This window comes from Lynx rufus, unplaced genomic scaffold (genome assembly GCF_022079265.1).
Source record: "Lynx rufus isolate CCGP_SWC_20201006 ecotype Redwood Valley unplaced genomic scaffold, mLynRuf1.p SCAF_15, whole genome shotgun sequence".
Taxonomy (NCBI): domain Eukaryota; kingdom Metazoa; phylum Chordata; class Mammalia; order Carnivora; family Felidae; genus Lynx; species Lynx rufus.
The window spans coordinates 47,351,470-47,365,914 of record NW_025814829.1 but is presented as its reverse complement, the minus strand read 5'-3'; the positions used below and the strand labels follow the sequence as shown (position 1 = coordinate 47,365,914).

Sequence of the window (14,445 nt, the reverse complement as noted above, 5' to 3'; positions counted from 1 at the left end):
TTCGGGAATATTTTGTGTATCTACGTATTTTTAGCACTGCAATTTGTTCCTTAAAGGAACTTAGACTTCCTTTAAGGTTAATGTTTTATATGGGAATAAACATTTAAAATCACTGCAGAAATTAAGTAACACTGTGAAACATCACAGTGTGTATTGCATTTGACCCAAATATAATCAAGTTCCAAATGTGTGGCTTAGATCCCAGGTCCTGTGAGATCGATTAAGATTGTCATTTGGGCCCTTGATGTTTCCCCCTGCAGATAACCATTGGTGTCTCAAACACCTGCAGTCTAACCATTGGATGCTTGAGTAGGATTCAGCCCCATATCAACTGAACTTCAGTGTTTAGTATTGATTTCCTCTCCTGTGATTTGTATTTCATTTAAAAGCCTAAAATACAAAATCATGGTGCTTAATTCATGATTATAGTCCACCTCAGTTTACAGTAACCTTTATATGTTAAAATACAGCACCTCTAAAGAATGACAATCTAGCATTCAGTAGAAAGTAAACTACCTTCTCAAATTTCTGGGTTGCATGTCTTCTACCAAAAAAAAAAATTCTCATGCCGTTTTAGACAGTAATTAATCTTTCAGTTTGAAAAAGAATACATTTTAATAATGTCTTGCAGCAGTATTTTTGTGCCTGTCAAGTTTATTGTCCTGTCCTTAACTGGAATCTAGTATTTTTTTTTAAGTGATAAGATTCTTAAATTTGGTAGATTGAAATCTGATGTTATGATAATGATTTCTATTATATTTAAATTGTATAATATATAGCCTAGTCTTTTATGTGTCCTTTTATAAGTCCTTTTATAAGTCCTCACTTTTCATAAAATTGATTTTTTTAAAAATGTATTGGGCATTTGAAAAAATCATCTTTAATATTTTGAAGCAAATAGAAATGAACGGTTGCTCTGCAGGGGTCCTGGGTCTGGTGAGCTATGGCCTACTAGCCAGAGCTGCCCTACAGTCGAGTTTTGTTGTGATGGGTTCTGAGCTAAGAATAGATTTTATACTTTTAAAGTATTGTAATAACCACAACCCCGCCCCTATGCCTCCCCCCCCAAAATAAAGAAGTGGAAAGAGAAGAATAGAGCTGAAAATATTTACCATTTGGATCTTTACAGAAAAGTTGGTTAACTCTGATAGTCACAGCGTATTTGTAAATAGCTTTAAGTATGTTTTATGTAATTCCTAAAATTCTGTGGAGTGTACTGTTATTTCCGTGCTTTCTCTGTGTATGGAGCATGGGGTCACTGTTTTAGCTAAAGTTACTTCTTGTTAGTTGCGTTTGTCACATAATTAATGCCAAAGGGCAATGTATTAGTGCTCCAAAGAAAACTCTTCTTATACACCTTTGCCACATGTAGTAAAACTGAAGTAAAGTTTTAGCGTATTTCTAGTGAGAAGTATATAAAAAAATGAAATTAAAGATTTTTTTTTTTTGCATTTTGAAATGACCTTAAGTGGGGCAACTCATATTTCATGCATGGACTTTGCTGTTAACAGAGAATATATTTGAAAGGAAATATGAGAAATAGCAAGAAAAAAAAAGTGCGCTACTGTTACTGTTTCATCATATAGGTGTGATGGAAAGCCCACGCGTTCCTCATGTGGTTATCTCAGTGTGCCTAAACGCTTTGTTGGTATTGAAGTATATTTGTACTCCTTGGTTCTGTTGGCAAATCCCAAGTGTTTACTTACTTCAAACTATCATAAATGGATAATCTGATAGAAAAAGTACCTCTTAATGTTATAAAAATATTTCTTATATTGTTATTTAAGTACTTTCAGGGAAGATTGATCTTCAGCATTAATATAGTGCATAATTTGGTTAGAAAATCAGTCTTTTTTTTTTTTAAGTTTATTTATTTTGAGAGAGAGAGTGTGTGTGAGTGAGCTGGGGAGGTGCAGAAAGAGAAGGAGAGAGGAAATCCCAAGCCGGCTCCATGCTGTCAGCATAGAGCTCGATGTGGGGCTTGATCTCACAATCCAGGAGATCATGACTTGAGCAAAATCAAGAGTTGGATGCCCAACCGACTAAGCCACCCAGCTACCCTGAAAATCAGTCTTAAAGACAATTTTACTCAAACGATTTTCTTAGAAACATATTGTATGAACTTTAAGTTTTAACTTTATAGTAAGGATAAGATTGTGAATATGGTAAGTGTGAGTTGTGATTTTTTTTTTAATTTTTCGTTTTTTTTTTAATTGAACATTCATTTTTGAGAGACAGCGCAAGCGGGGGGGGGGGGGGGCCAAAGAGAGGGAGACACAGAATCCGAAGCAGGCTTCAGGCTCTGAGCTGTCAGCACAGAGCCTGACATGGGGCTCGATCTTGTGAACCATGAGATTATGACCTGAGCCGAAGTCAGATGCTTAACCGACTGAGCCACCCAGGCACTCCGAGTTGTGACTTTTTGTACTGTATGCTTTTAGAAGAGAGTTTAAGTGTTTATTTTAAAATGCTCCTATCTGGTTATTAAACTTTTATAGGTTTGGTTTCTCTTGGGGCTTTTTGGGTTTTTTGTTTGTTTTCATGCTGGGGTAAATTTTGGTTCTTTTAGTACTTTGTAGGTATATTAACTGAATGAAGCATTATTATTATAATGATACAGTATCAAGAATTAAGTGATCACGTCTTCCCTTCTTTTTTTTTCTAATTAAAAAAAATGGTCATTTCAGAAGTTAGAAAATTAGTTTGAATTAACTCACACTCTCATGGGAAGTTATCCCTAGTTCTTTCTTAATTTAGTGCTATTTTCATGTTACTCCAAAATGCAGGCTGCTGTCCGTGTCATTTTTTTAATGCTGGTGCAGTAAAGGCTTCACATTTCCCAATGCCTAAATTCTCTCGAGTGCCAGTTAATGTGATGCTTCTTTGCCTGGCTTAATGTCTGCAAACTTCTTGAAAGTTGGAGATTAATATTAATATATAATTTATCTTAGAGACATTGTTGAAATGCTGCCTTTGCAATTTTCCTGTGAACGCTTTCTATAAATATTATATAATAGGATGAAGATTAGAGAGGAAAGAATATTAGAAGATAAGAGGGAGGTTGAACTCAGTAAAATTTGGTTATGCAAATTATTGGGCATGGCACACACCAGAGTAGAGCTACACCAAGTTTGGATGAAAACTTGAGCACTTATGTTTCTTGCTATTCAGAGTTTCCATTACATACAAAGGTGTTTTTATTTGAAATCCCTAAAATTTAACTGAGATAGGCTTTTGCCGTTCTTCACCTTTGAAACTCCTTTTTCTTAATTTAATTCATACAATAATTGGGAATTTAGGGAAAACCTTTGGTATCTAAAGTTTTAGGTTAATACAGATTTCATTCTTGATATTTCTTTTTTTTAATTTAATTTAATTTTTTTATTAAAAATTGTTTTTTAACGTGTATTCATTTTTGAGAGACAGAGAGAGACAGAGCGTTGAGTGGGGAAGGAGCAGAGAGAGAGGGAGACACAGAATTCGAAGCAGGCCCCAGGCTCTGAGCTGTCAGCACAGAGCCCGATGCGGGGCTCCAACTCACTGACCACAAGGTCATGACCTGAGCTGAAGTCACGCTCAACTGACTGAGCCACCCAGGCGCCCCTTGATATTTCTTTTTTAAGCAACATAATTACTGCATGACCTGAGTGAGGATTTTAGGTTTTGTTTTAATGAAATATATTTCAAGTGTTCAAGGATCTCACACATATACATGCAAAGCAATTGTATTCTAAATTAAGTTGTACACTGGTACTTTTCTGGGGATGGGAAGCCTTAATTTAATCCTATAAATGTCTTTGTTGATAGTAGGGCTGATCTTTAAATGATAGATAAATGAACTTTGTACTTGAAGGGTCACTAAAATTAGCTAAATGCCATAGAGTATTTATAGAAATTTAACTTGCAATTATTTTTGCAAATAATTTTGCAAATATTTTTACATGCAATTCTATTTTCCTAAGTGGTTCAAATAAAGCCTGTGTTTGGACAGTTTGTCTAGATCCAGCATGTTAAGAGAGAGATAAGAATATTCACAATGGCTGCAACTTAATATGATATCAATAACATTTTAAATGGTAGCCTAATAAAGAGAGGAGAGTGGTTAGAAACAGTCTAGTGTTCTCAAAATAATTGTTATTGTTGACAAATGATGATTTAAATGTAAAAGAAAGACCCCAAGTAGATTTTCTCTGAGATAAAGTTCTTTCTAGCAAATGTTGTTGATGTTTGTCATTTTAATTGTACTGACGACATGAATCATGTAAAATGGTTTTGACTGTTTTTGAAAATCATTTACTTAAATCTTTAAGACACTTAAATAAGTTAACAGAACTACTGAAAAATTGTCTGTGTAAAGCCAGTCACTGTTTTATGACTTGGGAAGATAAGCAACTTTGTATTACTTAGAAAACAAACAGAAGGGGTGCCTGGGTGGTGCAGTCAGTTAAGTGTCCTGCTCTTGATCTCTGCTCAGGTCATGATCTCACAGTTCGGTTTGTGAGTTCAAACCCCGCATTGGGCTCTGTGCTGATGGTACTGAACCTGCTTGGGATTTTCTTTCCCTCTGCCCTCGCCCCACTGGTGTGTGTGCTCATGCACTCTCTTTCTCTCTCAAAATAAATAAATAAACTTAAAAAAAATTTTTTTAAAGAAACCCCAAAAATACATGGAGCTTTCTTTCTCTTTTTTTATTGTTAAAAAATTAGAATAGATGTGAAATGGACTCTGACTGCCCACCAATTCTAATTCTCAGAAGGAACCTTTTAATGGTTCACCTTTTTCTGAAAGGAATATTGTGTATATATCCTGTTTGGCAACTTGCTTTTCTTGTTAAACAGTCTATTTATGTACACTACATTAAACTATTTCCCACTCATTTTAATTGCATAATATTCTGTGGCATGGATGTAGCCTAACTTACTTCACACTGTGAAGCAAAAATACGGATTAGTAGAAATTGCTGTCGTTTGCACAACTTGGCTTTCAATAGGTACTATTAAGTTGCTCTCTAGAAAGACTGCAGATATGTATTCCTTACAGTAGTGTATCTGAGCTCCCCCTTCTTCAAATTTTCACCCCAGGTACGTATAATCAGTCTTACAATGTTTACTATTCTCATTGGTGGTAAATACCATCTCATTCTCTTTACATTTCCCTGATTACAAGTAAGGCTGAGCATATTTTGTATATGTTTATTAGGTTTTAATTAATAAAAATTAATTAAGTTTTAATTTTGTAAGCACCTCCATGACAGTTAAACTTCACATAAACTTCTTTTCCTGTCAGAGATTTAATATTTCACAATACTTACAGTCAAATTCTAAAAATCTCATTTGGTTTATATATTTGCCAGCATAGTAGTCTCAGGAGAAGTTGGGAAGAAAGCATGATTTTTGTAGCATGGGGGAAGAGTCATGAAACACTGTTCACTTGGACTCAGTCTTTGGGATTTTTAACTGTTGAGTGGTGTATATTGTCTTGGGATCCCAGCATACCATGGTTATACAAATCAAAAGTACTAGGAAATCCAGAAATAATCCTTCCTATTTGATGGGCGGGGATTTTCTCTTCCCCTCAGATTCTCTCCCTCTCTCTCAGAAGTTTACTGGGTACCTGCTCTTTCAGCATTGTGGTCACTTAGGACGGCTTCATTTTTGATCAGCATCTGCTTCACTTGGTGTGGTGGTAGTAAATCGAATCAAAATATATTTGTGTTAGATGAAAACATCTTAATCATGCTTCAGCTGGCTGAAGAAATGTAAATGTTCTGGAGGATGGTCGCTAGTGAAATCTGGAGACCATACAGTAGCGGTCAGTAGTGTTAAGGTATAGAAGGTGCCTAAAAACATATAGTACTTGAGACTTATTTTTGTGATAGTCCCTGGAGACTGCTTCCATGATGTAATAATAGCAGTAATAGGACTTAACCTTTATTAGACATTTATACATGCCTGAGAGTATTATCAGCATGTTTGGATGTTCTCCATATTGTGAAGTCAGCCCTTTCTGGCATCTGGACTTTTATTGCCGTAAGTAGTAGTAGGTGGTCTATAGTTGTGCAAAGCCTGCTTCAGAGACCTTGTGTCTTAGGAGGGTTTGTGTAGCCACTATACCCGCTTTTGCTGCCAATTTAATGATTAGGATTCAGACTAAAATACTGTAGTGACCACCTGGGTGTGATCATTCACACACCCTGACGATATTGATACAGCTGCATGTTTTCAGTGAATCTTTGAATTAGAAGAGATCCTAGGGTCATCCACTGCCTCCCCTCTCCTAAAGTAGAATTCCCTTAATGCTTGGCAGGAGGGACCTCCCCCATGCTTGTGGGTGGGAGACCTCCCACAGAGGTCTCTGTGGGAACAGGTTGAGTCACAGATTCGCAAGGCAGTTAATTCCACTTTCTAGTTAACAATAATGGGAAATATGTATGAAGAAACTATGTGAATTATATTTAATTATAATACCAGCCTTATAAGGTAGTTTTTTTCACCTTTATTTTTGAGAGAAAGAGCAAGACAGAGCATGAGTGGGCGAGGGCTGGTGGTGGGAGTAGGCACAGAATACGAATCAAGCACCAGGCTCTGAGCTGTCAGCACAGAGCTCGACACGGAGCTCGAACTCATGGACCGTGAGATCATGACCTGAGCCGAAGTCAGACACTTAACCCACTAAGCCACCCAGGCACCCCATAAGGTAGTTTTTTTAATAAAAAATTTTATTATAGAAAAGTTGAAGATAGAGAGGTAAAGCAGTTTGCCCAGGGTCACACAGTGTGTGAATATTTTTCTTGCTAATATATTTTCTTTCTTTTTCATGCTTAGACCTTGCTTAAATTTCCCTTTTCCTCCACAGGCACTGCCCCATTATAAGTGAAGGCAGAGTATGACAGAATCACATTGTTTATCAGCCTTGTGCTGGGGTTTGGGATGAAGCCAGAAAGCTGATGACAACTGTGACTCCCAGTATGTGTCTCTGGGCAGGGCTTGGGGACATAGGTGTCTGAGGAGAAGACTTGAGGAGAAACCTGCTAGTTGGTGGGTTCTCTTTATTCAATCTGTTACAGTCAGGAAAATTTTGATAACCTCAAATAATTAAAATATTTAAATTTTGGAGACTGGCAACAAGTTAGGCATTATATGTTTTGCTCAGAAGATGTACTCAATAAATGTTATTTGAATTTATTTATACTGAACTATCTCAATCATAGTTCTGGAGACTGAGCCCCTGAGATAAAGTGACAGTGTCAAGACCAGAATCTAGACTCCTGATTACTTTAAAATTGTATTCTGTGAACAATTAACTCCTTTAATTGAACCAAGACTGAGAGCTCATTAACTATTTGCAGAAAGATTGTAGAAGTAATTCATATACCATTCCTGTAGCAGTAGTCAGTATCAGGAAGAAGAGGGCTTAATTTTTCACTTGGAGAAATGATGGCTCTTGTCACACTAGGGGGATGTGGTGTTCCAATGATTTGAATATGGCATTGGGAGTTGAATGACTCAGATCTCTTATAACTACAGGAAGAAGGCTGAGCTTTCTGAAAACTTAGTGCTAAAAATATCACACTGGCTTTAATTTTGGGGCTGGAGTAAATATTTGTAAAATGTATGTCAGCAGAAGGGCTACACAGTATCCTACTGTCACTATTTTCATGATACTGTAAGTAGAGACAGGCAAATTAGTTAATAAAAATTCTAAGTGGTACTCATTTGAGCATACTAAAATATTCTGAGGGTTTTTTTTTTAAAATACAGAAAGTTTGTTATAAAAAACGCAGAAATTGGCTTTAGATAATTAGAGATTTAATTTATCCTTTCTCTTTGTATCAAAACCACCGACAAATTTTGCAGCAGAGAAATAAGGGTTTTAGATCTTACAAGTCTCTTCAGAATTGGTTTTTGTATTTACCTTCCTTTCCACAACTGTCATGACTCTCTAGTGCTGGTTTTCTTTTGCTTCTACCGTTCTGTGGCTTTGTTTGTCCACTTACCCTCCCTTTCCAGATCCTTTTTTCCATCCTTCTTACATTCAATTATATTTAAAGCCTGTTATAGACAAAGCACTGTACTAAATGCTTAGAACCAGGACCTGTCTTCAAGGAGCTTGCAGTCTAGAGGTAGAAAGAGATATGTGTATGATAAATCAAGATAGAGGAGTTAAGATGGTGGATTAATAGGAGGACCCTAGGCTTGTCTCAGCTCTCCAACACAGCTAGATAAATATAAAATCATTCTTAATACCCAAGAAATTGACCTGAGGACTAACAGAACAAACTGCACAACTAGAGGGAGGGAAGAGGCCACATTGTGTAAGGTAGGATGTGTGGAGATGAGATTTGGGGATTTGAGAAATGGATTGCAGGTGTTGCAGAGGGGAGGGAACCTTGGTTACAGATAGAGGCGAGAGAGAGGGAGAGGGAGAGAGGGAGAGAGGGAGAGAGGAGGGCACAGGGAATGCACAGGAAAATACTTCTCCAAAGCGATTGACTGGAAAAACAAGAGGTGCTGAGTTTTGTGAGTTTTTACATCCAGGGGGGCTCAAAGACTGGAGTTTTAGAGGTCCGTGGTGTGGCTGGTGTGGAGCCGCTGCTCTGTGGAAGAAAGAGAGCAAAGAGCCTAGGGGCAGATGGCACAATCTGAGGATCCCCTGGGACACTCTGGGAGAGACAGTTCCCCTTTCTGGAGTGCATCTGGGAGAGGTGGCATTGCCTCTCCGGGGACAAAAGAGCCCTTGAGCGCCATTAACCGCCCCCCCTCCCCCAGCCCCTCAGCATAGGTGCAGAGACACCTGCTGAGGGTGGCTAACCTGGACACTGGCTCTTTGCTACTCTTCACTCCAAACTCCATGCCCCTGTGTTTTGGTGTGACTGCCCTTCTGGGACAAATCTTCATTAGTCCCAGCATAGTGAAACCCTCTGCTGGAGGACCAGTGCAGGTCCATGCCATGCTGGGTCCTTAAAGATTGGAGTTTTTAAGCCAGCTGGCTGCTTGGGATAGAACATGGGTGTACTACACTGTTGGACAGGCAGGTGAACTAGACACAGGGTGAAGACAGGGATCTGAGGGATGCCTGGGACACAGGAAGGGAGATTGCTCTTCTGGGAGGGCTTCTTGGATAGCAGGGGCACAAACTCCCCTCTCAGGGGATGAGGAAGGGGTCTGGCACCATTCCCCCACCACCCCCCGCCCCTCAACATAAAATAACTTGAGTAAGCAGCACAGTGCCAACACTGGCAACTTAAGTCACTTATACCAAGCCCTGCCCCCTTGTGCTCTGCATGTGCTACTTTTCTTGGGCAAGTGCAGTGGGCCTCTCCCAGAGAAGACCAGCACAGACCCCTGCACACACCATGTCTACTGACCATAGAGTTCTTCAAAAGCTTCAGCTCTAGTGGAAATAGCATCAGGTCATTTTTAACATAGCACACCTGGTTAAACTCAGCACACTCTGGCCAAAGTCCAAACACTTCCTACTAGAGACAAGGAGAAACTATAGAGGACTGACGTGAGGGAAGGAACAGCCAAAACACAGCAGCAGAATGCACACCACATATACCAGGCATACCTCCTGAAGTGGTAGGCCCTGGAAAGTATATGACCTTTTCTTTATAAAGCTGTTTCTCTCAGGAGCAGGAAACATAATGGAAAGGTCTTGTCCAGGAATCTAATCAAAACAGATATAAATAATATGCCTCATCCAGAATGTAAAACCTCAATCATAAGGATACTAGCTGGGCTTGAGAAAAGCATAGAGGACACCAGGGGAGTCCCTTATCTCATAGATAAAAGACCTAAAAAGTAGGTGAAAATGAAAAAATGCAGTAACAGATTTGAAACTAACTGGATGTAATGACCACAAGGAAGGAAGAAGCAGAGCAATGAATAAATGATATAGAAGATAAAGTTATGAAAAATAATGAAGCCGAAAAGAAGAGGTTAAGATAATTTTTGGATCACAACTATAGACTTAGGGAACTCAGTGACTCCATAAAGTGTAATAACATTTGGATCATAGGAGTCCCAGGAGAAGAAGAAGAGAGGGAAAGAGGGACAGAAGGTTTATTTGAGAAAATTATAGCTGAAAGCTTCCCCTAATCTGGGAAGTAAACAGACATCGAAATCCAGGGGGCACAGAGAACTCCCATCAAAATCAACAAAATCAAGCCAACATAAAGACATATCATAGTTAAATTTGCAAAATATAAAGAAAAAAATCCTAAGAGCAGCAAGAGAAAAAGGGGTCCCTAACTTATAAGGAAAGACAAAGTTAGCAGATTTCCACAGAAACTTGGCAGGTCAGAAGGGAATGGCATGATATATTCAGTGTGCTGAATGGGAAAAATATGCAGCCCCAACCAGAGTGACCTGATTGAACAGGACGCTGAGATGCTTTATGGATTGATCCATGCCCACTATATCTTCACCAATCATGGTATTGCCCAGATGTTGGAAGAGTACCAGCAAGGAGACTTTGGCTACTGTTTCCGTGTGTACTGTGAGAACCAGCCAATGCTTCCCATCAGCCTTTCGGACATTCCAGATGAGGCCATGGTGAAGCTCTACTGCCCCAAGTGCATGGATGTGTACACACCCAAGTCATCACGGCACCATCACATGGACAGTGCCTACTTCAGCACCGATTTCCCTCACATGTGCTTCATGGTGCACCCCAAGTACTGGACAAAGTGGCCTGCCAACCAGTTTGTGCCCAGGCTCTAACAGTTTCAAGATCCATCCAATGGCCTACCAGCTGCAGCTCCAAGCTGCCAACAACTTCAAGAGCCCAGTCAAGATTATTTGCTGATTCCTCACCCCACCTGTCCTTTAGCCTTTAACATTTCCATTCCTTTGCTGCCACCCCTTCAGGAACTCTTTATGGTTTTTAGTTTAAATTAAGAGGATCATTATTGTGGTGGGAATATGAAGTAAAGTGGAAGAAAAGGCAAAAACCCACAAATAAAAAACAAACCAAAAAACAATACTAAGCTAAGAACACTGTACCAGCAAGGCTGTAATTCAGAATAAAAGGAGACATAGTTTCCTAGATAGACAAAAACTAAAGGAGTTGGTGACCACTAAACCAGCCCTGCAAGAAATATTGAAGGGGACTCTGTGGGAAAGAAAGACCAAAAGCAACGAAGACTAGAAAGGAACAGAGAAAATCTTCAGTAACTGACAAAACAAGCAATAAAATGGTACTAAATTCATATATATAAATTACTCTGAATGTAAATGGACTAAATGCTCCAATCAAAAGACATAAGGTGTCAGAATGGATAAAAAAAACCAAGACCCACCATCCAAATGCTACCTACAAGAGACTCATTTTAGACTTAAAGACACCTGCAGATTGAAAGTGATGGGATGGAGAACGATTTGTCATGCTAATGGGCATCAAAAGAAAGCAGGAGTAGCCATACTTATATCAGACAATGTAGATTTTAATGTTTATTTAGTTTTGAGAGAGAGAGAGAGAGAGAGAGAGGACAAGCAAGGGAGAGGCAGAGAGGGAGACACAGAATTGGAAGCAGGCTCCAGGCTCTGAGCTGTCAGCACAGAGCCCAACGTGGGGCTCGAATCACAAACTGTGAGTCGAAGTCAGATGTTTGAGCCACTCAGGCGCCCCAGATAATGTAGATTTTCAACAAAAGACTGTAACAAATAAAGAAGGGCACTTTATCATAATAAAGGGGTCTATCCAACAAGACGATCTAACAGTTGTAAATATTTATGCCCCAAAGCATATAGATCAATTAATAACAAACATGAAAGAACCCATTGATAATAATACAATATTAGTAGGGGACTTCAAAACATCCCACTTACATCAATGGACAGATCATTCAAGCAGAAAATCAACAAGGAAACAGTGGCTTTGAATGACACATTGGACCAGATAGACTTAACAGATATATTCAGAACATTTCATCCTAAATCAACAGAATGTACATTCTTTTTGTGTGTACATTTGAAAAGATGTTCTCCGGAATAGATCACATACTGGGTCACAAATCAGGCCTCAGCAAGTACAAAAAGATTGAGATCATACATGTGTATTTTCTGACCACAATGCTATGGAACTTGAAGCCAACCACAAGAAAAAATTTGGAAAGACCACAAATACAAGGAGGTTAAAGACCACAAATAAAGGAGGTTAATTCTACTAAAGAATTAATGCATCAACCAGAAAATGAAAGAAGAAATTTACAAAATACATGGAAACAAATGATAATGAAAACACTATGGTCCAAAACCTTTGGGATGCAGTAAAAGTGGTGATAAGAGGCAATACGCAGCCATCCAGGCCTACGTCAAGAAGCAAGAAAAATCTCAGGTATACAACTTAACCTTACACCTAAAGGAGCTAGAAAAAGGACAACAAATGAAACCTAAAGCCAGCGGAAGAAGGGAAATAATAAATATCAGAGCAGAAATAAAGGATACAGAAACAAACAAACAAGCAAAAAACCTCCAGTAGAACAGATCGATGAGGGGCACTAGGGTGGTTCAGTTGGTTAAGTGTCTGACTTGATTTTGGCTTGGGTCATGATCTCACTGTTGTGAGATTGAGGTCTGTGTTGGGTTCTGTGTGGAGCCTGCTTTAGATTCTCTCTCTCTCTTTCCCTCCCCCCTCACTTCTTCCATCCCTCTCCCCAGCCTCAAAAACTATCTCTCTATCTCTATCTCTCTCTATATATCTATATAATAGAACAGATCAATGAAACCAGGAGATGGTTCTTTGAAGTAATTAATGAAATTGATAAACCCTTAGCCAGACTTATAAAAAATAAAAGATAAAGGACTCAAAATCACTAATGAGAGAGGAGAGATCACAACCAACACCACAGATGTAAAAATAATTGTAAGAGAATATTATGAAAAATTATATGCCAACAAATTGGGTAATCTGGAAGAAATGGATAAATTCCTAGAAACATAAACTATCAAAACTGGAACAGGAATAAAGAAAACTTGAACAGACTGATAACCAGCAAAGAAATTGAATCAATAATAAAAAAAATCTCCCAACAACAAAAGTCCAGGGCCAGATGGCTTCCCATGGGAATTCTACCAAACATTAAAAGAAGAGTTCATACCGATTCTTCTCAAACTGTTCCCGAAAAATAGAAATGGAAGGAAAATTTCCAAACTCCTTCTGTGAGGCCAGCATTACCTTGATTCTAAAACCAGATAAAGACCTCACTAATAAAGAAAATTACAGGCCAATATCCCTGATGAACCTGGATGCAGAAATTCTCAACAAGATAGTAGCAAGTTGAATCCAATAGTACATTGGAAGAATCCTTCACCATGATTAAGTGGGATTTATTCTTGGGCTGCAGGGATGGTTCAGTATTTGCAAATCAATGTGATAAACCACATTAATAAAGGATAAGAATCATATGATCCTCTCAATAGATACAGAAAAAACATGAGAAAGTACAGCATCCATTCTTAATAAAAACCCTCAACAAAGTAGGGATAGAGGGGACATACCTCAAGATATAAAGGCCAAATACGAAAGACCTATAACTAATATCATTCTTCAGTGGGGAAAAACTGAGAGCTTTTCTTTTCTTTTCTTTTCTTTTCTTTTCTTTTCTTTTCTTTTCTTTTCTTTTTTTTCTCTTAATTTTTTTTTAATCTTTATTTATTTTTGAGAGAGAGAGAGAGACAGAGTGCGAGCGGGGGAGGAACAGAGAGAGGGAGACACAGAATCTGAAGCAGGCTTCAGGCTCCGAGCTGTCAGCACAGAGCCTGATGCGGGGCTCCAGGTCACAAACTGTGAGATCATGACCTGAGCTGAAGTCAGATACTTAACTGACTGAGCCACCCAGGCGCCCCTTCTTTTTTTTTTTAATGTTTTATTTATTTTTTGAGACAGAGACAGAGCATGAGTGTGGGAGGGGCAGAGAGAAAGAGAGACACAGAATCCAAAGCAGGCCCCAGGTTTCGAGCTGTTGACACAGAGCCTGATGTGGGGCTCGAACCCATGAACTGTGAGATCATGACCTGAACTGAAGCTGGACACTTAACCAACTCAGCCACCCAGGTGCTCCAAGAGTTTTTTTCTATGGTCAGTAACAAGAAAGGGGTATCTACTCTCACCATTGTTATTTAATGTAATACTAGACGTCCTTGCCTCAGCAATCAGACAACAAGAAGAAATAAAAGGCATCCAAATCAGCAAGGAAGGAGTCAAACTTTCACTATTCACAGACTACATGGTACTCTACATAGAAAACCCAAAGGACTCCACCAAAAAATTGTGCTAGAACTCATACACGAATTCAGTAAAGTCTCAGGATATAAAAACAATGTACAGAAATTTTGCATTTCTGTACACCAATATTGAAGCACCGGAAAGAGAAATCAAGGAATTAATCCCATTTTCAGTTTCACTAAAAACCATAAGATACCTAGGAATCAACCTAATGAA

At 38.7% G+C, this 14,445-nt stretch overlaps 1 protein-coding gene and 1 pseudogene across 6 annotated transcripts in view; both read left to right on the top strand.

Moving 5' to 3' along the window:
- RABGAP1L (RAB GTPase activating protein 1 like) overlaps positions 1 to 14,445 on the top strand; it is a 770,330-nt gene that overhangs the window by 187,868 nt on the left and 568,017 nt on the right. The gene's annotated exons all lie outside the window — the stretch shown is intronic.
- LOC124510207 (casein kinase II subunit beta-like) lies at positions 9,336 to 11,050 on the top strand (annotated as a pseudogene).